The sequence below is a fragment of the Danio rerio genome, chromosome 16 (genome assembly GCF_049306965.1).
Source record: "Danio rerio strain Tuebingen ecotype United States chromosome 16, GRCz12tu, whole genome shotgun sequence".
In the NCBI taxonomy this organism is placed as follows: Eukaryota; Metazoa; Chordata; class Actinopteri; order Cypriniformes; family Danionidae; genus Danio; species Danio rerio.
The window spans coordinates 19,612,592-19,637,062 of NC_133191.1; positions in this window are offsets into that span (position 1 = coordinate 19,612,592).

Here is a 24,471-nt window from a genome sequence, read left to right on the forward strand (position 1 = left end):
TAGACAACATTTCATGCACTGTAAAACATGTTAAAGCAAGTTGCAAGTGAAAATCTATGTCTCTGACTGAGTTTGCATTACTGCTTATTTTGACCTCTCTGCTGGCTGAGAAAAGCTCATAGTCCACGTCCAATACAGAAAGTAATAACAACATCTTCAGCCACTAAAAAGCATTTTTTTTTTAGACAAAATTTCATGCACTGTTAAACATGTTATAGCAAGTTGCAAGTGAAAATCTATGTCTCTGACTGAGCTTGCATTACTACTTATTTTGACCTCTCTGCTGGCTGAGAAAAGCTCATTTTCAACGTTCAATACAGAAAGTGATAAAAACAGATCCAGCCACTAAAAAGCATCATTCTTTTTGTTTTAGACAACATTTCATGCACTGTTAAACATGTTTAAGCAATTTGCAAGTGAAAATCTGTGTCTCTGACTGAGCTTGCATTACTACTTATTTTGACCTCTCTGCTGGCTGAGAAAAGCTCATTTTCAACGTTCAATACAGAAAGTGATAAAAACAGATCCAGCCACTAAAAAGCATCTTCTTTTTATTTTAAACAACATTCCATGCACTGTTAAGCAAGTTGCAAGTGAAAATCTATGTCTCTGACTGAGTTTGCATTACTGCATATTCTGACCTCTCTGCTGGCTGAGAAAAGCTCATTTTCAATGTCCAATACAGAAAGTGATAAAAAAACAGATCCAGCCACTAAAAAGCATCATTGTTTTTATTTTAGACAACATTTCATGCACTGTAAAACATGTTAAAGCAAGTTGCAAGAGAAAATCTATGTCTCTGACTGAGTTTGCATTACTGCTTATTTTGACGTCTCTGCTGGCTGAGAAAAGCTCATTTTCAACGTCATATACAGAAAGTAATAAAAACAGATCCAGCCACTAAAAAGCATCATTCTTTTGTTTTAGACAACATTTCATGAACTGTAAAACATGTTAAATCAAGTTGCAAGTGAAAATCTATGTCTCTGACTGAGTTTGCATTACTGCTTATTTTGACCTCTCTGCTGGCTGAGAAAAGCTCATTTTCAACGTCCAATACAGAAAGTGATAAAAACAGATCCAGCCACTAAAAAGCATTTTCTTGTTATTTTAGACAACATTTCATGCACTGTTAAACATGTTAAAGCAAGTTGCAAGTGAAAATCTATGTCTCTGACTGAGTTTGCATTACTGCTTATTTTGACCTCTCTGCTGGCTGAGAAAAGCTCATTTTCAACGTCCAATACAGAAAGTGATAAAAACAGATCCAGCCACTAAAAAGCATCATTCTTTTTATTTTAGACAACATTTCATGTACTGTTAAACACATTAAAGCAATTTGAAAGTGAAAATCTGTGTCTCTGACTGAGTTTGCATTACTGCTTATTTTCAACTCTCTGCTGGCTGAGAAAAGCTCATTTTCAAGGTCCAATACAGAAAGTGATAAAAACAGATCCAGCCACTAAAAAGCATAATTCTTTTTGTTTTAGACAACTTTTCATGCACTGTAAAACATGTTAAAGCAAGTTGCAAGAGAAAATCTATGTCTCTGACTGAGTTTGCATTACTGCTTATTTTGACGTCTCTGCTGGCTGAGAAAAGCTCATTTTCAACGTCATATACAGAAAGTAATAAAAACAGATCCAGCCACTAAAAAGCATCATTCTTTTGTTTTAGACAACATTTCATGAACTGTAAAACATGTTAAATCAAGTTGCAAGTGAAAATCTATGTCTCTGACTGAGTTTGCATTACTGCTTATTTTGAACTCTCTGCTGGCTGAGAAAAGCTAATTTTCAACGTCCAATACAGAAAGTGATAAAAACAGATCCAGCCACTAAAAAGCATCTTCTTTTTATTTTAGACAACATTCCATGCACTGTTAAGCAAGTTGCAAGTGAAAATCTATGTCTCTGACTGAGTTTGCATTACTGCATATTCTGACCTCTCTGCTGGCTGAGAAAAGCTCATTTTCAATGTCCAATACAGAAAGTGATAAAAAAACAGATCCAGCCACTAAAAAGCATCTTCTTTTTATTTTAGACAACATTTCTTGCACTGTTAAACATGGTAAAGCAAGTTGCAAGTGAAAATCTATGTCTCTGACTGAGTTTGCATTACTGCTTATTTTGACCTCTCTGCTGGCTGAGAAAAGCTCATTTTCAAGGTCCAATACAGAAAGTGATAAAAACAGATCCAGCCACTAAAAAGCATAATTCTTTTGGTTTTAGACAACATTTCATGCACTGTAAAACATGTTAAAGCAAGTTGCAAGTGAAAATCTATGTCTCTGACTGAGTTTGCATTACTGCTTATTTTGACCTCTCTGCTGGCTGAGAAAAGCTCATATTCCACGTCCAATACAGAAAGTAATAACAACATCTTCAGCCACTAAAAAGCATTTTTTTTTTAGAAAACATTTCATGCACTGTTAAACATGTTATAGCAAGTTGCAAGTGAAAATCTATGTCTCTGACTGAGCTTGCATTACTACTTATTTTGACCTCTCTGCTGGCTGAGAAAAGCTCATTTTCAACGTCCAATAAAGAAAGTGATAAAAACAGATCCAGCCACTAAAAAGCATCATTCTTTTTGTTTTAGACAACATTTCATGCACTGTTAAACATGTTTAAGCAATTTGCAAGTGAAAATCTGTGTCTCTGACGGAGCTTGCATTACTACTTATTTTGACCTCTCTGCTGGCTGAGAAAAGCTCATTTTCAACGTCCAATACAGAAAGTGATAAAAACAGATCCAGCCACTAAAAAGCATCATTCTTTTTGTTTTAGACAACATTTCATGCACTGTTAAACATGTTTAAGCATTTTGCAAGTGAAAATCTATGTCTCTGACTGAGTTTGCATTACTGCTTGTTTTGAACTCTCTGCTGGCTGAGAAAAGCTCATTTTCAACGTCATATACAGAAAGTAATAAAAACAGATCCAGCCACTAAAAAGCATCATTCTTTTGTTTTAGACAACATTTCATGAACTGTAAAACATGTTAAATCAAGTTGCAAGTGAAAATCTATGTCTCTGACTGAGTTTGCATTACTGCTTATTTTGACCTCTCTGCTGGCTGAGAAAAGCTTATTTTCAACGTCCAATACAGAAAGTGATAAAAACAGATCCAGCCACTAAAAAGCATTTTCTTGTTATTTTAGACAACGTTTCATGCACTGTTAAACATGTTAAAGCAAGTTGCAAGTGAAAATCTATGTCTCTGACTGAGTTTGCATTACTGCTTATTTTGACCTCTCTGCTGGCTGAGAAAAGCTCATTTTCAACGTCCAATACAGAAAGTGATAAAAACAGATCCAGCCACTAAAAAGCATCATTCTTTTTATTTTAGACAACATTTCATGCACTGTTAAACACATTAAAGCAATTTGCAAGTGAAAATCTGTGTCTCTGACTGAGCTTGCATTACTACTTATTTTGACCTCTCTGCTGGCTGAGAAAAGCTCATTTTCAACGTCCAACACAGAAAGTGATAAAAACAGATCCAGCCACTAAAAAGCATCATTCTTTTTGTTTTAGACAACATTTCATGCACTGTTAAACATGTTTAAGCATTTTGCAAGTGAAAATCTATGTCTCTGACTGAGTTTGCATTACTGCTTATTTTGAACTCTCTGCTGGCTGAGAAAAGCTCATTTTCAAGGTCCAATACAGAAAGTGATAAAAACAGATCCAGCCACTAAAAAGCATAATTCTTTTTGTTTTAGACAAATTTTCATGCACTGTAAAACATGTTAAAGCAAGTTGCAAGAGAAAATCTATGTCTCTGACTGAGTTTGCATTACTGCTTATTTTGACGTCTCTGCTGGCTGAGAAAAGCTCATTTTCAGTGTCATATACAGAAAGTAATAAAAACAGATCCAGCCACTAAAAAGCATCATTCTTTTGTTTTAGACAACATTTCATGAACTGTAAAACATGTTAAATCAAGTTGCAAGTGAAAATCTATGTCTCTGACTGAGTTTGCATTACTGCTTATTTTGACCTCTCTGCTGGCTGAGAAAAGCTCATATTCCACGTCCAATACAGAAAGTGATAAAAACAGATCCAGCCACTAAAAAGCATTTTCTTGTTATTTTAGACAACATTTCATGCACTGTTAAACATGTTAAAGCAAGTTGCAAGTGAAAATCTATGTCTCTGACTGAGTTTGCATTACTGCTTATTTTGACCTCTCTGCTGGCTGAGATAAGCTCATTTTCAACGTCCAATACAGAAAGTGATAAAAACAGATCCAGCCACTAAAAAGCATCATTCTTTTTATTTTAGACAACATTTCATGCACTGTTAAACACATTAAAGCAAGTTGCAAGTGAAAATCTATGTCTCTGACTGAGTTTGCATTACTGCTTATTTTGACCTCTCTGCTGGCAGAGAAAAGCTAATTTTCAACGTCCAATACAGAAAGTGATAAAAACAGATCCAGCCAAGAAAAAGCATCTTCTTTTTATTTTAGACAACATTCCATGCACTGTTAAGCAAGTTGCAAGTGAAAATCTATGTCTCTGACTGAGTTTGCATTACTGCATATTCTGACCTCTCTGCTGGCTGAGAAAAGCTCATTTTCAATGTCCAATACAGAAAGTGATAAAGACAGATCCAGCCACTAAAAAGCATAATTCTTTTGGTTTTAGACAACATTTCATGCACTATAAAACATGTTAAAGCAAATTGCAAGTGAAAATCTATGTCTCTGACTGAGTTTGCATTACTGCTTATTTTGACCTCTCTGCTGGCTGAGAAAAGCTCAATTTCAACGTTCAATACAGAAAGTGATAAAAACAGATCAAGCCACTAAAAAGCATCTTTCTTTTTGTTTTAGACAACATTTCATGCACTGTAAAACATGTTAAAGCAAGTTGCAAGTGAAAATCTATGTCTCTGACTGAGTTTGCATTACTGCTTATTTTGACCTCTCTGCTGGCTGAGAAAAGCTCATTTTCAATGTCCAATACAGAAAGTGATAAAAACAGATCCAGCCACTAAAAAGCATCATTGTTTTTATTTTAGACAACATTTCATGCACTGTTAAACAGGTTAAACCAAGTTGCAAGTGAAAATCTATGTCTCTGACTGAGTTTGCATTACTGCTTATTTTGACCTCTCTGCTGGCTGAGAAAAGTTAGTTTCAACGTCTAATACAGAAAGTGATAAAAACAGATCCAGCCACTAAAAAGCATCATTGTTTTTATTTTAGACAACATTTCATGCACTGTTAAACACATTAAAGCAAGTTGCAAGTGAAAATCTATGTCTCTGACTGAGTTTGCATTACTGCTTATTTTGACCTCTCTGCTGGCTGAGAAAAGCTCATTTTCAATGTCCAATACAGAAAGTGATAAAAACAGATCCAGCCACTAAAAAGCATCATTGTTTTTATTTTAGACAACATTCCATGCACTGTTAAACACGTTAAACCAAGTTAGAAGTGAAAATCTATGTCTCTGACTGAGCTTGCACTACTACTTATTTTGACCTCTCTGCTGGCTGAGAAAAGCTCATTTTCAACGTCCAATACAGAAAGCGATAAAAACAGATCCAGCCACTAAAAAGCATAATTCTTTTTGTTTTAGACAACTTTTCATGCACTGTAAAACATGTTAAAGCAAGTTGCAAGAGAAAATCTATGTCTCTGACTGAGTTTGCATTACTGCTTATTTTGACGTCTCTGCTGGCTGAGAAAAGCTCATTTTCAACGTCCAATACAGAAAGTGATAAAAACAGATCCAGCCACTAAAAAGCATCATTGTTTTTATTTTAGACAACATTTCATGCACTGTTAAACACGTTAAACCAAGTTGCAAGTGAAAATCTATGTCTCTGACTGAGTTTGCATTACTGCTTATTTTGACCTCTCTGCTGGCTGAGAAAAGTTAGTTTCAACGTCTAATACAGAAAGTGATAAAAACAGATCCAGCCACTAAAAAGCATCATTGTTTTTATTTTAGACAACATTTCATGCACTGTTAAACACATTAAAGCAAGTTGCAAGTGAAAATCTATGTCTCTGACTGAGTTTGCATTACTGCTTATTTTGACCTCTCTGCTGGCTGAGAAAAGCTCATTTTCAATGTCCAATACAGAAAGTGATAAAAACAGATCCAGCCACTAAAAAGCATCATTGTTTTTATTTTAGACAACATTCCATGCACTGTTAAACACGTTAAACCAAGTTAGAAGTGAAAATCTATGTCTCTGACTGAGCTTGCACTACTACTTATTTTGACCTCTCTGCTGGCTGAGAAAAGCTCATTTTCAACGTCCAATACAGAAAGCGATAAAAACAGATCCAGCCACTAAAAAGCATAATTCTTTTGGTTTTAGACAACATTTCATGCACTGTAAAACATGTTAAAGCAAGTTGCAAGTGAAAATCTATGTCTCTGACTGAGTTTGCATTACTGCTTATTTTGACCTCTCTGCTGGCTGAGAAAAGCTCATATTCCACGTCCAATACAGAAAGTAATAACAACATCTTCAGCCACTAAAAAGCATTTTTTTAGACAAAATTTCATGCACTGTTAAACATGTTAAAGCAAGTTGCAAGTGAAAATCTATGTCTCTGACTGAGCTTGCATTACTACTTATTTTGACCTCTCTGCTGGCTGAGAAAAGCTCATTTTCAACGTCCAATACAGAAAGTGATAAAAACAGATCCAGCCACTAAAAAGCATCATTCTTTTTGTTTTAGACAACTTTTCATGCACTGTAAAACATGTTAAAGCAAGTTGCAAGAGAAAATCTATGTCTCTGACTGAGTTTGCATTACTGCTTATTTTGACGTCTCTGCTGGCTGAGAAAAGCTCATTTTCAACGTCATATACAGAAAGTAATAAAAACAGATCCAGCCACTAAAAAGCATCATTCTTTTGTTTTAGACAACATTTCATGAACTGTAAAACATGTGAAATCAAGTTGCAAGTGAAAATCTATGTCTCTGACTGAGTTTGCATTACTGCTTATTTTGACCTCTCTGCTGGCTGAGAAAAGCTCATTTTCAACGTCCAATACAGAAAGTGATAAAAACAGATCCAGCCACTAAAAAGCATTTTCTTGTTATTTTAGACAACATTTTATGCACTGTTAAACATGTTAAAGAAAGTTGCAAGTGAAAATCTATGTCTCTAACTGAGTTTGCATTACTGCTTATTTTGACCTCTCTGCTGGCTGAGAAAAGCTCATTTTCAACGTCCAATACAGAAATTGATAAAAACAGATCCAGCCACTAAAAAGCATCTTCTTTTTATTTTAGACAACATTCCATGCACTGTTAAGCAAGTTGCAAGTGAAAATCTATGTCTCTGACTGAGTTTGCATTACTGCTTATTTTGACCTCTCTGCTGGCTGAGAAAAGCTCAATTTCAACGTTCAATACAGAAAGTGATAAAAACAGATCAAGCCACTAAAAAGCATCTTTCTTTTTGTTTTAGACAACATTTCATGCACTGTAAAACATGTTAAAGCAAGTTGCAAGTGAAAATCTATGTCTCTGACTGAGTTTGCATTACTGCTTATTTTGACCTCTCTGCTGGCTGAGAAAAGCTCATTTTCAATGTCCAATACAGAAAGTGATAAAAACAGATCCAGCCACTAAAAAGCATCATTGTTTTTATTTTAGACAACATTTCATGCACTGTTAAACACGTTAAACCAAGTTAGAAGTGAAAATCTTTGTCTCTGACTGAGTTTGCATTACTGCTTATTTTGACGTCTCTGCTGGCTGAGAAAAGTTAGTTTTCAACGTCCAATACAGAAAGTGATAAAAACAGATCCAGCCACTAAAAAGCATCTTCTTTTTATTTTAGACAACATTTCATGCACTGTTAAACATGGTAAAGCAAGTTGCAAGTGAAAATCTATGTCTCTGACTGAGTTTGCATTACTGCTTATTTTGAACTCTCTGCTGGCTGAGAAAAGCTCATTTTCAAGGTCCAATACAGAAAGTGATAAAAACAGATCCAGCCACTAAAAAGCATAATTCTTTTGGTTTTAGACAACATTTCATGCACTGTAAAACATGTTAAAGCAAGTTGCAAGTGAAAATCTATGTCTCTGACTGAGTTTGCATTACTGCTTATTTTGACCTCTCTGCTGGCTGAGAAAAGCTCATATTCCACGTCCAATACAGAAAGTAATAACAACATCTTCAGCCACTAAAAAGCATTTTTTTTAGACAAAATTTCATGCACTGTTAAACATGTTAAAGCAAATTGCAAGTGAAAATCTATGTCTCTGACTGAGCTTGCATTACTACTTATTTTGACCTCTCTGCTGGCTGAGAAAAGCTCATTTTTAACGTCCAATACAGAAAGTGATAAAAACAGATCCAGCCACTAAAAAGCATCATTCTTTTTGTTTTAGACAACTTTTCATGCACTGTAAAACATGTTAAAGCAAGTTGCAAGAGAAAATCTGTGTCTCTGACTGAGCTTGCATTACTACTTATTTTGACCTCTCTGCTGGCTGAGAAAAGCTCATTTTCAACGTCCAATACAGAAAGTGATAAAAACAGATCCAGCCACTAAAAAGCATCATTCTTTTTGTTTTAGACAACATTCCATGCACTGTTAAACATGTTTAAGCATTTTGCAAGTGAAAATCTATGTCTCTGACTGAGTTTGCATTACTGCTTATTTTGAACTCTCTGCTGGCTGAGAAAAGCTCATTTTCAAGGTCCAATACAGAAAGTGATAAAAACAGATAGAGCCACTAAAAAGCATAATTCTTTTTGTTTTAGACAACTTTTCATGCACTGTAAAACATGTTAAAGCAAGTTGCAAGAGAAAATCTATGTCTCTGACTGAGTTTGTATTACTGCTTATTTTGACGTCTCTGCTGGCTGAGAAAAGCTCATTTTCAACGTCATATACAGAAAGTGATAAAAACAGATCCAGCCACTAAAAAGCATCATTCTTTTTGTTTTAGACAACATTTCATGAACTGTAAAACATGTTAAATCAAGTTGCAAGTGAAAATCTATGTCTCTGACTGAGTTTGCATTACTGCTTATTTTGACGTCTCTGCTGGCTGAGAAAAGCTCATTTTCAACGTCCAATACAGAAAGTGATAAAAACAGATCCAGCCACTAAAAAGCATTTTCTTGTTATTTTAGACAACATTTCATGCACTGTTAAACATGTTAAAGCAAGTTGCAAGTGAAAATCTATGTCTCTGACTGAGTTTGCATTACTGCTTATTTTGACCTCTCTGCTGGCTGAGAAAAGCTCATTTTCAACGTCCAATACAGAAAGTGATAAAAACAGATCCAGCCACTAAAAAGCATCATTCTTTTTATTTTAGACAACATTTCATGCACTGTTAAACACATTAAAGCAAGTTGCAAGTGAAAATCTATGTCTCTGACTGAGTTTGCATTACTGCTTATTTTGAACTCTCTGCTGGCTGAGAAAAGCTAATTTTCAACGTCCAATACAGAAAGTGATAAAAACAGATCCAGCCACTAAAAAGCATCTTCTTTTTATTTTAGACAACATTCCATGCACTGTTAAGCAAGTTGCAAGTGAAAATCTATGTCTCTGACTGAGTTTGCATTACTGCATATTCTGACCTCTCTGCTTGCTGAGAAAAGCTCATTTTTAATGTCCAATACAGAAAGTGATAAAAAAACAGATCCAGCCACTAAAAAGCATCATTGTTTTTATTTTAGACAACATTTCATGCACTGTTAAACACGTTAAACCAAGTTGCAAGTGAAAATCTATATCTCTGCCTGAGTTTGCATTACTGCTTATTTTGACCTCTCTGCTGGCTGAGAAAAGCTCATTTTCAAGGTCCAATACAGAAAGTGATAAAACCAGTTCCAGCCACTAAAAAGCATAATTCTTTTGGTTTTAGACAACATTTCATGCACTGTAAAACATGTTAAAGCAAGTTGCAAGTGAAAATCTATGTCTCTGACTGAGTTTGCATTACTGCTTATTTTGACCTCTCTGCTGGCTGAGAAAAGCTGATAGTCCACGTCCAATACAGAAAGTAATAACAACATCTTCAGCCACTAAAAAGCATTTTTTTTTTTAGACAAAATTTAATGCACTGTTAAACATGTTATAGCAAGTTGCAAGTGAAAATCTATGTCTCTGACTGAGCTTGCATTACTACTTATTTTGACCTCTCTGCTGGCTGAGAAAAGCTCATTTTCAACGTCCAATACAGAAAGTGATAAAAACAGATCCAGCCACTAAAAAGCATCATTCTTTTTGTTTTAGACAACATTTCATGCACTGTTAAACATGTTTAAGCATTTTGCAAGTGAAAATCTATGTCTCTGACTGAGTTTGCATTACTGCTTATTTTGAACTCTCTGCTGGCTGAGAAAAGCTCATTTTCAACGTCCAATACAGAAAGTGATAAAAACAGATCCAGCCACTAAAAAGCATCATTCTTTTTATTTTAGACAACATTTCATGCACTGTTAAACACATTAAAGCAATTTGCCAGTGAAAATCTGTGTCTCTGACTGAGCTTGCATTACTACTTATTTTGACCTCTCTGCTGGCTGAGAAAAGCTCATTTTCAACGTCCAACACAGAAAGTGATAAAAACAGATCCAGCCACTAAAAAGCATCATTCTTTTTGTTTTAGACAACATTTCATGCACTGTTAAACATGGTAAGGCAAGTTGCAAGTGAAAATCTATGTCTCTGACTGAGTTTGCATTACTGCTTATTTGAACTCTCTGCTGGCTGAGAAAAGCTCATTTTCAAGGTCCAATACAGAAAGTGATAAAACCAGTTCCAGCCACTAAAAAGCATAATTCTTTTGGTTTTAGACAACATTTCATGCACTGTAAAACATGTTAAAGCAAGTTGCAAGTGAAAATCTATGTCTCTGACTGAGTTTGCATTACTGCTTATTTTGACCTCTCTGCTGGCTGAGAAAAGCTGATAGTCCACGTCCAATACAGAAAGTAATAACAACATCTTCAGCCACTAAAAAGCATTTTTTTTTTAGACAAAATTTAATGCACTGTTAAACATGTTATAGCAAGTTGCAAGTGAAAATCTATGTCTCTGACTGAGCTTGCATTACTACTTATTTTGACCTCTCTGCTGGCTGAGAAAAGCTCATTTTCAACGTCCAATACAGAAAGTGATAAAAACAGATCCAGCCACTAAAAAGCATCATTCTTTTTGTTTTAGACAACATTTCATGCACTGTTAAACATGTTTAAGCAGTTTGCAAGTGAAAATCTGTGTCTCTGACTGAGCTTGCATTACTACTTATTTTGACCTCTCTGCTGGCTGAGAAAAGCTCATTTTCAACGTCCAATACAGAAAGTGATAAAAACAGATCCAGCCACTAAAAAGCATCATTCTTTTTGTTTTAGACAACATTTCATGCACTGTTAAACATGTTTAAGCATTTTGCAAGTGAAAATCTATGTCTCTGACTGAGTTTGCATTACTGCTTATTTTGAACTCTCTGCTGGCTGAGAAAAGCTCATTTTCAACGTCCAATACAGAAAGTGATAAAAACAGATCCAGCCACTAAAAAGCATCATTCTTTTTATTTTAGACAACATTTCATGCACTGTTAAACACATTAAAGCAATTTGCCAGTGAAAATCTGTGTCTCTGACTGAGCTTGCATTACTACTTATTTTGACCTCTCTGCTGGCTGAGAAAAGCTCATTTTCAACGTCCAACACAGAAAGTGATAAAAACAGATCCAGCCACTAAAAAGCATCATTCTTTTTGTTTTAGACAACATTTCATGCACTGTTAAACATGTTTAAGCATTTTGCAAGTGAAAATCTATGTCTCTGACTGAGTTTGCATTACTGTTTATTTTGAACTCTCTGCTGGCTGAGAAAAGCTAATTTTCAAGGTCCAATACAGAAAGTGATAAAAACAGATCCAGCCACTAAAAAGCATAATTCTTTTTGTTTTAGACAACTTTTCATGCACTGTAAAACATGTTAAAGCAAGTTGCAAGAGAAAATCTATGTCTCTGACTGAGTTTGCATTACTGCTTATTTTGACGTCTCTTCTGGCTGAGAAAAGCTCATTTTCAACGTCATATACAGAAAGTACTAAAAACAGATCCAGCCACTAAAAAGCATCATTCTTTTGTTTTAGACAACATTTCATGAACTGTAAAACATGTTAAATCAAGTTGCAAGTGAAAATCTATGTCTCTGACTGAGTTTGCATTACTGCTTATTTTGAACTCTCTGCTGGCTGAGAAAAGCTAATTTTCAACGTCCAATACAGAAAGTGATAAAAACAGATCCAGCCACTAAAAAGCATCTTCTTTTTATTTTAGACAACATTCCATGCACTGTTAAACATGTTAAAGCAAGTTGCAAGTGAAAATCTATGTCTCTGACTGAGTTTGCATTACTGCATATTCTGACCTCTCTACTGGCTGAGAAAAGCTCATTTTCAACGTCCAATACAGAAAGTGATAAAAACAGATCCAGCCACTAAAAAGCATCATTCTTTTTATTTTAGACAACATTTCATGCACTGTTAAACACATTAAAGCAATTTGCAAGTGAAAATCTGTGTCTCTGACTGAGCTTGCATTACTACTTATTTTGACCTCTCTGCTGGCTGAGAAAAGCTCATTTTCAACGTCCAACACAGAAAGTGATAAAAACAGATCCAGCCACTAAAAAGCATCATTCTTTTTGTTTTAGACAACATTTCATGCACTGTTAAACATGTTTAAGCATTTTGCAAGTGAAAATCTATGTCTCTGACTGAGTTTGCATTACTGCTTATTTTGAACTCTCTGCTGGCTGAGAAAAGCTCATTTTCAAGGTCCAATACAGAAAGTGATAAAAACAGATCCAGCCACTAAAAAGCATAATTCTTTTTGTTTTAGACAACTTTTCATGCACTGTAAAACATGTTAAAGCAAGTTGCAAGAGAAAATCTATGTCTCTGACTGAGTTTGCATTACTGCTTATTTTGACGTCTCTGCTGGCTGAGAAAAGCTCATTTTCAACGTCATATACAGAAAGTAATAAAAACAGATCCAGCCACTAAAAAGCATCATTCTTTTGTTTTAGACAACATTTCATGAACTGTAAAACATGTTAAATCAAGTTGCAAGTGAAAATCTATGTCTCTGACTGAGTTTGCATTACTGCTTATTTTGAACTCTCTGCTGGCTGAGAAAAGCTAATTTTCAACGTCCAATACAGAAAGTGATAAAAACAGATCCAGCCACTAAAAAGCATCTTCTTTTTTTTTAGACAACATTCCATGCACTGTTAAGCAAGTTGCAAGTGAAAATCTATGTCTCTGACTGAGTTTGCATTACTGCATATTCTGACCTCTCTGCTGGCTGAGAAAAGCTAATTTTCAATGTCCAATACAGAAAGTGATAAAAAAACAGATCCAGCCACTAAAAAGCATCATTGTTTTTATTTTAGACAACATTTCATGCACTGTTAAACACGTTAAACCAAGTTGCAAGTGAAAATCTATGTCTCTGCCTGAGTTTGCATTACTGCTTATTTTGACCTCTCTGCTGGCTGAGAAAAGTTAGTTTTCAACGTCCAATACATAAAGTGATAAAAACAGATCCAGCCACTAAAAAGCATCTTCTTTTTATTTTAGACAACATCTCTTGCACTGTTAAACATGGTAAAGCAAGTTGCAAGTGAAAATCTATGTTTCTGACTGAATTTGTATTACTGCTTATTTTGAACTCTCTGCTGGCTGAGAAAAGTTCATTTTCAAGGTCCAATACAGAAAGTGGTAAAAACAGATCCAGCCACTAAAAAGCATAATTCTTTTGGTTTTAGACAACATTTCATGCACTGTAAAACATGTTAAAGCAAGTTGCAAGTGAAAATCTATGTCTCTGACTGAGTTTGCATTACTGCTTATTTTGACCTCTCTGCTGGCTGAGAAAAGCTCATATTCCAAGTCCAATACAGAAAGTAATAACAACATCTTCAGCCACTAAAAAGCATTTTTTTTAGACAAAATTTCATGCACTGTTAAACATGTTATAGCAAGTTGCAAGTGAAATTCTATGTCTCTGACTGAGCTTGCATTACTACTTATTTTGACCTCTCTGCTGGCTGAGAAAAGCTCATTTTCAACGTCCAATACAGAAAGTGATAAAAACAGATCCAGCCACTAAAAAGCATCATTCTTTTTGTTTTAGACAACATTTCATGCACTGTTAAACATGTTTAAGCAATTTGCAAGTGAAAATCTGTGTCTCTGACTGAGCTTGCATTACTACTTATTTTGACCTCTCTGCTGGCTGAGAAAAGCTCATTTTCAACGTACAATACAGAAAGTGATTAAAAACAGATCCAGCCACTAAAAAGCATCATTCTTTTTGTTTTAGACAACATTTCATGCACTGTTAAACATGTCTAAGCATTTTGCAAGTGAAAATCTATGTCTCTGACTGAGTTTGCATTACTGCTTGTTTTGAACTCTCTGCTGGCTGAGAAAAGCTCATTTTCAATGTCCAATACAGAAAGTGATAAAAACAGATCCAGCCACTAAAAAGCATAATTCTTTTTGTTTTAGACAACATTTCATGCACTGTAAAACATGTTAAAGCAAGTTGCAAGAGAAAATCTATGTCTCTGACTGAGTTTGCATTACTGCTTATTTTGACCTCTCTGCTGGCTGAGAAAAGCTCATTTTCAACGTCATATACAGAAAGTAATAAAAACAGATCCAGCCACTAAAAAGCATCATTCTTTTGTTTTAGACAACATTTCATGAACTGTAAAACATGTTAAATCAAGTTGCAAGTGAAAATCTATGTATCTGACTGAGTTTGCATTACTGCTTATTTTGACCTCTCTGCTGGCTGAGAAAAGCTCATTTTCAACGTCCAATACAGAAAGTGATAAAAACAGATCCAGCCACTAAAAAGCATTTTCTTGTTATTTTAGACAACATTTCATGCACTGTTAAAAATGTTAAAGCAAGTTGCAAGTGAAAATCTATGTCTCTGACTGAGTTTGCATTACTGCTTATTTTGACCTCTCTGCTGGCTGAGAAAAGCTCATTTTCAACGTCCAATACAGAAAGTGATAAAAACAGATCCAGCCACTAAAAAGCATCATTCTTTTTATTTTAGACAACATTTCATGCACTGTTAAACACATTAAAGCAATTTGCAAGTGAAAATCTGTGTCTCTGACTGAGCTTGCATTACTACTTATTTTGACCTCTCTGCTGGCTGAGAAAAGCTCATTTTCAACGTCCAACACAGAAAGTGATAAAAACAGATCCAGCCACTAAAAAGCATCATTCTTTTTGTTTTAGACAACATTTCATGCACTGTTAAACATGTTTAAGCATTTTGCAAGTGAAAATCTATGTCTCTGACTGAGTTTGCATTACTGCTTATTTTGAACTCTCTGCTGGCTGAGAAAAGCTCATTTTCAAGGTCCAATACAGAAAGTGATAAAAACAGATCCAGCCACTAAAAAGCATAATTCTTTTTGTTTTAGACAACTTTTCATGCACTGTAAAACATGTTAAAGCAAGTTGCAAGAGAAAATCTATGTCTCTGACTGAGTTTGCATTACTGCTTATTTTGACGTCTCTGCTGGCTGAGAAAAGCTCATTTTCAACGTCATATACAGAAAGTAATAAAAACAGATCCAGCCACTAAAAAGCATCATTCTTTTGTTTTAGACAACATTTCATGAACTGTAAAACATGTTAAATCAAGTTGCAAGTGAAAATCTATGTCTCTGACTGAGTTTGCATTACTGCTTATTTTGACCTCTCTGCTGGCTGAGAAAAGCTCATATTCCACGTCCAATACAGAAAGTGATAAAAACAGATCCAGCCACTAAAAAGCATTTTCTTGTTATTTTAGACAACATTTCATGCACTGTTAAACATGTTAAAGCAACTTGCAAGTGAAAATCTATGTCTCTGACTGAGTTTGCATTACTGCTTATTTTGACCTCTCTGCTGGCTGAGAGAAGCTCATTTTCAACGTCCAATACAGAAAGTGATAAAAACAGATCCAGCCACTAAAAAGCATCATTCTTTATATTTTAGACAACATTTCATGCACTGTTAAACACATTAAAGCAAGTTGCAAGTGAAAATCTATGTCTCTGACTGAGTTTGCATTACTGCTTATTTTGACCTCTCTGCTGGCAGAGAAAAGCTAATTTTTAACGTCCAATACAGAAAGTGATAAAAACAGATCCAGCCACTAAAAAGCATCTTCTTTTTATTTTAGACAACATTCCATGCACTGTTAAGCAAGTTGCAAGTGAAAATCTATGTCTCTGACTGAGTTTGCATTACTGCATATTCTGACCTCTCTGCTGGCTGAGAAAAGCTCAATTTCAACGTTCAATACAGAAAGTGATAAAAACAGATCAAGCCACTAAAAAGCATCTTTCTTTTTGTTTTAGACAACATTTCATGCACTGTAAAACATGTTAAAGCAAGTTGCAAGTGAAAATCTATGTCTCTGACTGAGTTTGCATTACTGCTTATTTTGACCTCTCTGCTGGCTGAGAAAAGCTCAATTTCAACGTTCAATACAGAAAGTGATAAAAACAGATCAAGCCACTAAAAAGCATCTTTCTTTTTGTTTTAGACAACATTTCATGCACTGTAAAACATGTTAAAGCAAGTTGCAAGTGAAAATCTATGTCTCTGACTGAGTTTGCATTACTGCTTATTTTGACCTCTCTGCTGGCTGAGAAAAGCTCATTTTCAATGTCCAATACAGAAAGTGATAAAAACAGATCCAGCCACTAAAAAGCATCATTGTTTTTATTTTAGACAACATTTCATGCACTGTTAAACACGTTAAACCAAGTTGCAAGTGAAAATCTATGTCTCTGACTGAGTTTGCATTACTGCTTATTTTGACCTCTCTGCTGGCTGAGAAAAGTTAGTTTCAACGTCTAATACAGAAAGTGATAAAAACAGAACCAGCCACTAAAAAGCATCTTCTTTTTATTTTAGACAACATTTCTTGCACTGTTAAACATGGTAAAGCAAGTTGCAAGTGAAAATCTATGTCTCTGACTGAGTTTGCATTACTGCTTATTTTGAACTCTCTGCTGGCTGAGAAAAGCTCATTTTCAAGGTCCAATACAGAAAGTGATAAAAACAGATCCAGCCACTAAAAAGCATAATTCTTTTGGTTTTAGACAACATTTCATGCACTGTAAAACATGTTAAAGCAAGTTGCAAGTGAAAATCTATGTCTCTGACTGAGTTTGCATTACTGCTGTTATGTCCCGACCAGTCTAGGGTTGGTGGGAACAATAACAAGTGTAAAAAAAAAAACAAAACAAAGAGAAACTCAAATACTCAATTTAGGGTTTTCCCCTTCTCCTGTCCCAACTCACAATAATCACAACGCTGATCAAGTAGTAACCATATTTATTTACTTAGAAAACAAAGATAGAAGCATCTCTTCGGAAGGGAATCCAGGCCAAAATAATAAACAAAAAGACAGCTAACTTGCGGGGAAATAATTCTAACTTACCTGCTTAAATAAAAGTACCCCAAATAAAATTACAACAAACTTCCCTTTCTCCCTTGCTACCACAAACCAGGAGAAAACGTTTTAAAGTAAATGGCGATTCCCAACCTACCGCTTCTGTTTCTCCAAAACTAATATATATAAATAGGTATTTAATCAGAAAAGCCAATAGATTCACATTTAACAGAGAGTCGTTTAAGAAAATAATTAGTAACAGAAATCAATCTATTCACACCAAGTCAACCAACAATTTGGGGCAGGAGATAGGAGACGCTCGGAACAACAGCAGCGACGACGACGGAGATTTGCGACCTGCACCGAGCAGAAAGATCTCCCCATTGTTCCTCTCCTCCAGCTTATATACGCTCCCACACGCAACACGGCTGGACCGCAATCAAGCGCAGCTCTAGAGGGAGGGGGAGAGAGAGAGAGAAAGCTGCGCATGCTCCACAGCGCACAACACAACATCAGCTCCAAATGCATAACAAAACACAAATCTGTATATATATAATATTTATATATATATAAAATTAGCAAACAAATAATTAATACGTTCTATAACGTAACACCCCTACCATTAGTTACAAAATTAACTTTTGTAATAAAAAATTACTTTTGTAAAAAAAAAAACAAAGTTACAACATTAATTCAAATACTCAAACAATTTTGAAAATTTGAATTCATTCAGTCACCAATATAAATTCGAGACAATGCATCAGCGATGACATTTTCCGCACCCTTCTTATAACGAATGTCCAAATCAAATTCTTGAACAATAAGCGCCCATCTCATCAAGCGCTGGTTTGAGTTTGACATACGGGCGAGAAATGTCAAAGGGTTGTGGTCGGTGTACACCACGATCGTATTCCCAGAGCTTAGGTACACTTCAAAATGTTGGAGAGCTAGAAGTAAGGCTAATGCTTCCTTTTCGATGACGCTATAGTTTTGCTGACACCTTGTAAACTTCTTTGAAAAATAACTGACAGGGTGTTCAATGCCAGCGTCATCAGCTTGCATTAATACTGCACCCGCGCCACGAGCGCTCGCATCCACTTGAAGAGAGAAAGGCAGTGTGAAATTTGGCGCTGATAAGACTGGGGCATTACAAAGCAAATCTTTTGCTGAGCAAAATGCGGACTCACATTTATCATCCCACACAAATTTTCGTTCGGTATTCAGGAGATCAGTAAGCGGCGCAACCACTGTGGCAAAATTCTTACAGAATCCCCGGTAATATCCGGTCATCCCCAAAAAGCGTCTCAACTCTCGCTTATTAGAGGGTGCTGGAAATTCAACAATACTTTCCACTTTAGCGTTCACAGGTTTAACTTGGCCTTGGCCAACTACTTTCCCAAGGTACGTAACAACAGCTTTGGCGAATTCACATTTGCTGAGATTTAGTGTCAATGAAGCTTTTGCCAAGCGCTCTAGAACTGAATTAAGTGTGACCATATGTTCTTCCCAGGTCATGGAATAAACCACTACGTCATCGAGACTTCACAATTCTGTACACCCGATAAAACTTTCTGCATCAACCGCTGGAATGTGGCAGGTGCGTTGCGCATCCCGAAAGCCATTACGGTATACTGCATGAATGCGTCCGGAGTGACAAACGCGGAGATCTCAGATGCGCGCTCCGTCAATTTAATTTGCCAGTAACCTTTCAGGAGGTCAAGCTTGGTTACGAAACGTGAGGAGCCGACTCGATCAACACAATCTTCCAAGCGTGGAAGAGGGAAGGAATCGCCTTTGGTTACATTATTCACCTTACGGTAATCGGTGCAAAACCGTAGCGAGCCGTCAGATTTGGGCACCAAGATGCAGGGCGAACTCCACGGACTCTGACTGGCGACGGCAAAACCATTACGCACTAAATAATTAACCTCCTCCCTCATCACTTGACGCTTGTTCGGGTTTACTCTGTAGGCATGCTGCTTTATGGGCATGCTTTGACCAACATCGATGTCATGGGTTAGCACGTTGGTCTGAGATGGTACATCGTTAAACAGAGTGGGATACATTTTAATCAGTCTGATAACATCACTGCGGTGATCATCATTCAGGTACGAGAGATTTTTCTCTAAAGTGGTCAGAACAGTTGAATTGGTAAGTGTTACACCCGTTTGCATGTTTTTGTCACTTAGACCATCTGTTTGGGGAACATAATCTGTAGCTAAAGCAATCTTTACTACAGGCACTTTAGTGGCAGGGTGCGCATCAAAACGATCTCTATCCACATATGCTTTTAGCATGTTAATGTGGCAGACCCGGCTTTTGCGCCGCCGATCAGGGGTCAGTACAGCATAGTTGGTATCACTCAATTTCTTTTCAATGACGTAAGGACCAGAAAAGCGGGCATGCATTGGAGAACTAGGCACGGGCAACAATACAAGGACAGAATCGCCTGGCTGAAAACTACGAGCAACAATTTCTTGTCGTATCTGGACTTCATTTTAGCTTGCGTAGCAGATAGATGTTTTCTAGCAACCTCCCAAACCTTATGGAGATGCTCACGAAATGTACTCACATAATCCAGGATTGGCACATGAGAGGGACTTTTAGAAAGGAATTGCTCACTAATCAACTTTATTGGTGTTCTAGGCACATGCCCAAATACAAGGTCAGCAGGGCTAAATCCTAACGACTCTTGTACAGTACTCCTGATGGCCAACATTAACAGAGGTAATCCATCTACCCAATCTTTGCCCGTTTCGACGCAATACGCGCGCAGCATTGTCTTGAGCGTCTGATGAAACCGCTCGAGCGCACCTTGCGACTCGGGGTGATATGCGCTTGACAGTTCGTGCTCCACCTGCAACTCTTTTACCAACTGCTTAAATAAATGCGAGGTAAAGTTTGTTCCTCTGTCTGTTTGAATTATTTTCGGTAACCCGAACATTGAACAAAATTTAACCAGCTCTCGAATCACCGATTTGGATGTTATTGAGCGCAGTGGCACGGCTTCTGGGTAGCGTGTGGCTGTACACATTATGGTAAGAATGTACTGGTGACCAGACTTCGCTCGAGGTAAAGGACCTACAACGTCAAGGATCAGTCTCTCGAAAGGCTCTCCTACCGCAGGAATGGGTTGGAGAGGGGCTAGCGGAACTGTCTGGTTGGGTTTACCCACTAGTTGACAGATGTGACAAGACCGAACGAATGCAGACACGGATGACTTCATATTCGGCCAAAAGAAATGCCGAGCAATGCGATCATACGTTTTTGTAACACCAAGGTGTCCAGAGCAGATGTGATCGTGGGCTAATTTCATTATTTGAGTTCGGTAGCCGACAGGAAGAACGATCTGATAAGCTCCGTCCCGCTCTCTATCAGAGGGCTGCCACCAACGCATCAGTACACCATCATCCCAAAAATAACCAACTGGCGCGTCTGATATTTTCGTTCTGTCTGCAGCAGCACTGACGCATTTATTCAACGTTACATCAGACTTCTGCAAAGCGATTAATTGTTCCCTACCTACTTTTAAGGGAGCATCGCCTTCGTTAACGCCTGCATCAGCTTGCACTGGTTCCGGCTGAATCAACAATTTATGTTCAGTGCTTTCTGGCGATAAAGATAAAAACGACTCAGACAAATCAAGTACGTCTTCAAATTTTTTTCTCTGTGCACGGGTCACGGCGCAAGACGGAAAAAGAGAGTTGAAGTGCGACAGCGCGAGCGCATCATCTGAACTGCTATTATTTGGCTCTGCCGACACAATTGGAAAGGGAAATACTTTTGTTCCAGCCAAATCATTACCCAAAATTACGTCTACGCCTTCCACTGGTAGTTGTGAATAGACACCAATACTCACAGGACCAGTAATAAGGTCAGATTGTAAATGAATATTGTGCAGTGGGACAGATGTACAGCCCATCTCGATTCCTCGAATGAGAACATTAGTACCCGTATAAGATTTAGACGAAAAGGGTAAGGTATTTTCCCGTATTAACGACTGAGCGCTGCCAGTATCTCTTAACATTACCACATATTTAATATCATGGCTATTTGGCAGTGCCACGGTACCGGTTTGTAAAAATGATTTAAACACAGAGGGATCAGATCGCGGAGTTGACTGTACCGAACTAGGAGGTAAGAGAAGTGAACGCCACCCCCTTGGATTTATTACTAGCTTTTTGCTTCCACGCTTTACAATTTGAGATCAAATGGGTAGGATCCAGGCAGTAAAAGCAAACCCTTTTTTTATCAGACGGTTTCGGAGTATTAATTTCAGCCGCCGGTCGGAAAGAATAATTTCCTTTTTCCCTCACATCTGATTGAACGATTCTTGGAGGGCGCACGGCAGGAAAAACCGTTTTGTGCGTGAGCACGAATTCATCTGCTAAAATTGCAGCTTCGGACAATTTAGAGACCTTCTGCTCGTTCAGGTACACTACAACATTATCTGGTAAGCAGTTTTTAAATTCTTCAACCAGTATCAGTTCCTGCAAATCCTCGAGTGTTACGGTTTTGTTAGAGACGCACCATTTCTCAAATAACGCTCTCTTTTCACGCGCAAACTCCACAAACGTTTGCTTGGCTGTCTTTGAACAAGCCCTGAATTTCTGTCGATACGCCTCTGGTACTAATTCATAAGCTCGTAAAACAGCCAATTTCACTTTATCATAATCCAGCGAATCTTCGATTGGTAAAGCCGCACAAATCTCCTGGGCTTTACCAATAAGATTGCACTGTAACAACAATGCCCACATTTCCTTGGGCCATTTTAATTTAGCCGCTACTCGTTCAAAAGCCACAAAGTACGAATCTACTTCGGTTTCACGAAATGGAGGTACAAGTTTGATGTACTTACCAACGTCGAAGTCGGGTTGCTGCCCAGCCTCAGAGCTACTGGAAGAAGGGCGGCTGCTGCGTGGTAATGGTGTTGGTTTAGTACTCTGAATCTTTTGCGCTTCCAGCTCAAGTTTTCTTAATTTGATATCACGGTCAGCGGTTATTTCAAGTTCTTTTATTCGCAGGAGTTGAGTCTCATTTTCTTGCTTTTTTAATTCTAATTCTAATTCTTTTAAACGAATAGTGACCATCGGATCGATCTTCTGAACCGTTATACTCCCTGACTCTGAACCAGATGTCGCCTCGCCATCAGATGCTAAATCCTGCTCTTGCTCGGACCCCTCTACAGCGCGACTAGGCAAAACGCCGGCCTCCACCAACTTGACGTACAACTCATCTTTTATAACCTGCTTTTTTTTGTTCTTTTGACACTGTCAAGTTGAAAAACTCCGCTATTAGAATTAAATCTTTTTTTCTACACCTATCAAATTCCTCTAGCGTAGGCAAGAGAGAAAACTTAATTAGATCAAAATCCATTTTAAGTTGACTTAAACTCCTCACCTACCAAAAAGTTCAAAAACAGCCAAGCAAATTTGAAAGAATAAATATATCATATTAACGAGCGGACGAGCCCCCAATTGTTACGTCCCGACCAGTCTAGGGTTGGTGGGAACAATAACAAGTGTAAATAAAAAAACAAAACAAAGAGAAACTCAAATACTCAATTTAGGGTTTTCCCCTTCTCCTGTCCCAACTCACAATAATCACAACGCTGATCAAGTAGTAACCATATTTATTTACTTAGAAAACAAAGATAGAAGCATCTCTTCGGAAGGGAATCCAGGCCAAAATAATAAACAAAAAGACAGCTAACTTGCGGGGAAATAATTCTAACTTACCTGCTTAAATAAAAGTACCCCAAATAAAATTACAACAAACTTCCCTTTCTCCCTTGCTACCACAAACCAGGAGAAAACGTTTTAAAGTAAATGGCGATTCCCAACCTACCGCTTCTGTTTCTCCAAAACTAATATATATAAATAGGTATTTAATCAGCAAAGCCAAGAGATTCACATTTAACAGAGAGTCGTTTAAGAAAATAATTAGTAACAGAAATCAATCTATTCACACCAAGTCAACCAACAATTTGGGGCAGGAGATAGGAGACGCTCGGAACAACAGCAGCGACGACGACGGAGATTTGCGACCTGCACCGAGCAGAAAGATCTCCCCATTGTTCCTCTCCTCCAGCTTATATACGCTCCCACACGCAACACGGCTGGACCGCAATCAAGCGCAGCTCTAGAGGGAGGGGGAGAGAGAGAGAGAAAGCTGCGCATGCTCCACAGCGCACAACACAACATCAGCTCCAAATGCATAACAAAACACAAATCTGTATATATATAATATTTATATATATATAAAATTAGCAAACAAATAATTAATACGTTCTATAACGTAACACTGCTTATTTTGACCTCTCTGCTGGCTGAGAAAAGCTCATATTCCACGTCCAATACAGAAAGTAATAACAACATCTTCAGCCACTAAAAAGCATTTTTTTTTTTTAGACAAAATTTCATGCACTGTTAAACATGTTATAGCAAGTTGCAAGTGAAAATCTATGTCTCTGACTGAGCTTGCATTACTACTTATTTTGACCTCTCTGCTGGCTGAGAAAAGCTCATTTTCAACATCCAATATAGAAAGTGATAAAAACAGATCCAGCCACTAAAAAGCATCATTCTTTTTGTTTTAGACAACATTTCATGCACTGTTAAACATGTTTAAGCAATTTGCAAGTGAAAATCTGTGTCTCTGACTGAGCTTGCATTACTACTTATTTTGACCTCTCTGCTGGCTGAGAAAAGCTCATTTTCAACGTCCAATACAGAAAGTGATAAAAACAGATCCAGCCACTAAAAAGCATCATTCTTTTTGTTTTAGACAACATTTCATGCACTGTTAAACATGTTTAAGCATTTTGCAAGTGAAAATCTATGTCTCTGACTGAGTTTGCATTACTGCTTATTTTGAACTCTCTGCTGGCTGAGAAAAGCTCATTTTCAAGGTCCAATACAGAAAGTGATAAAAACAGATCCAGCCACTAAAAAGCATAATTCTTTTTGTTTTAGACAACTTTTCATGCACTGTAAAACATGTTAAAGCAAGTTGCAAGAGA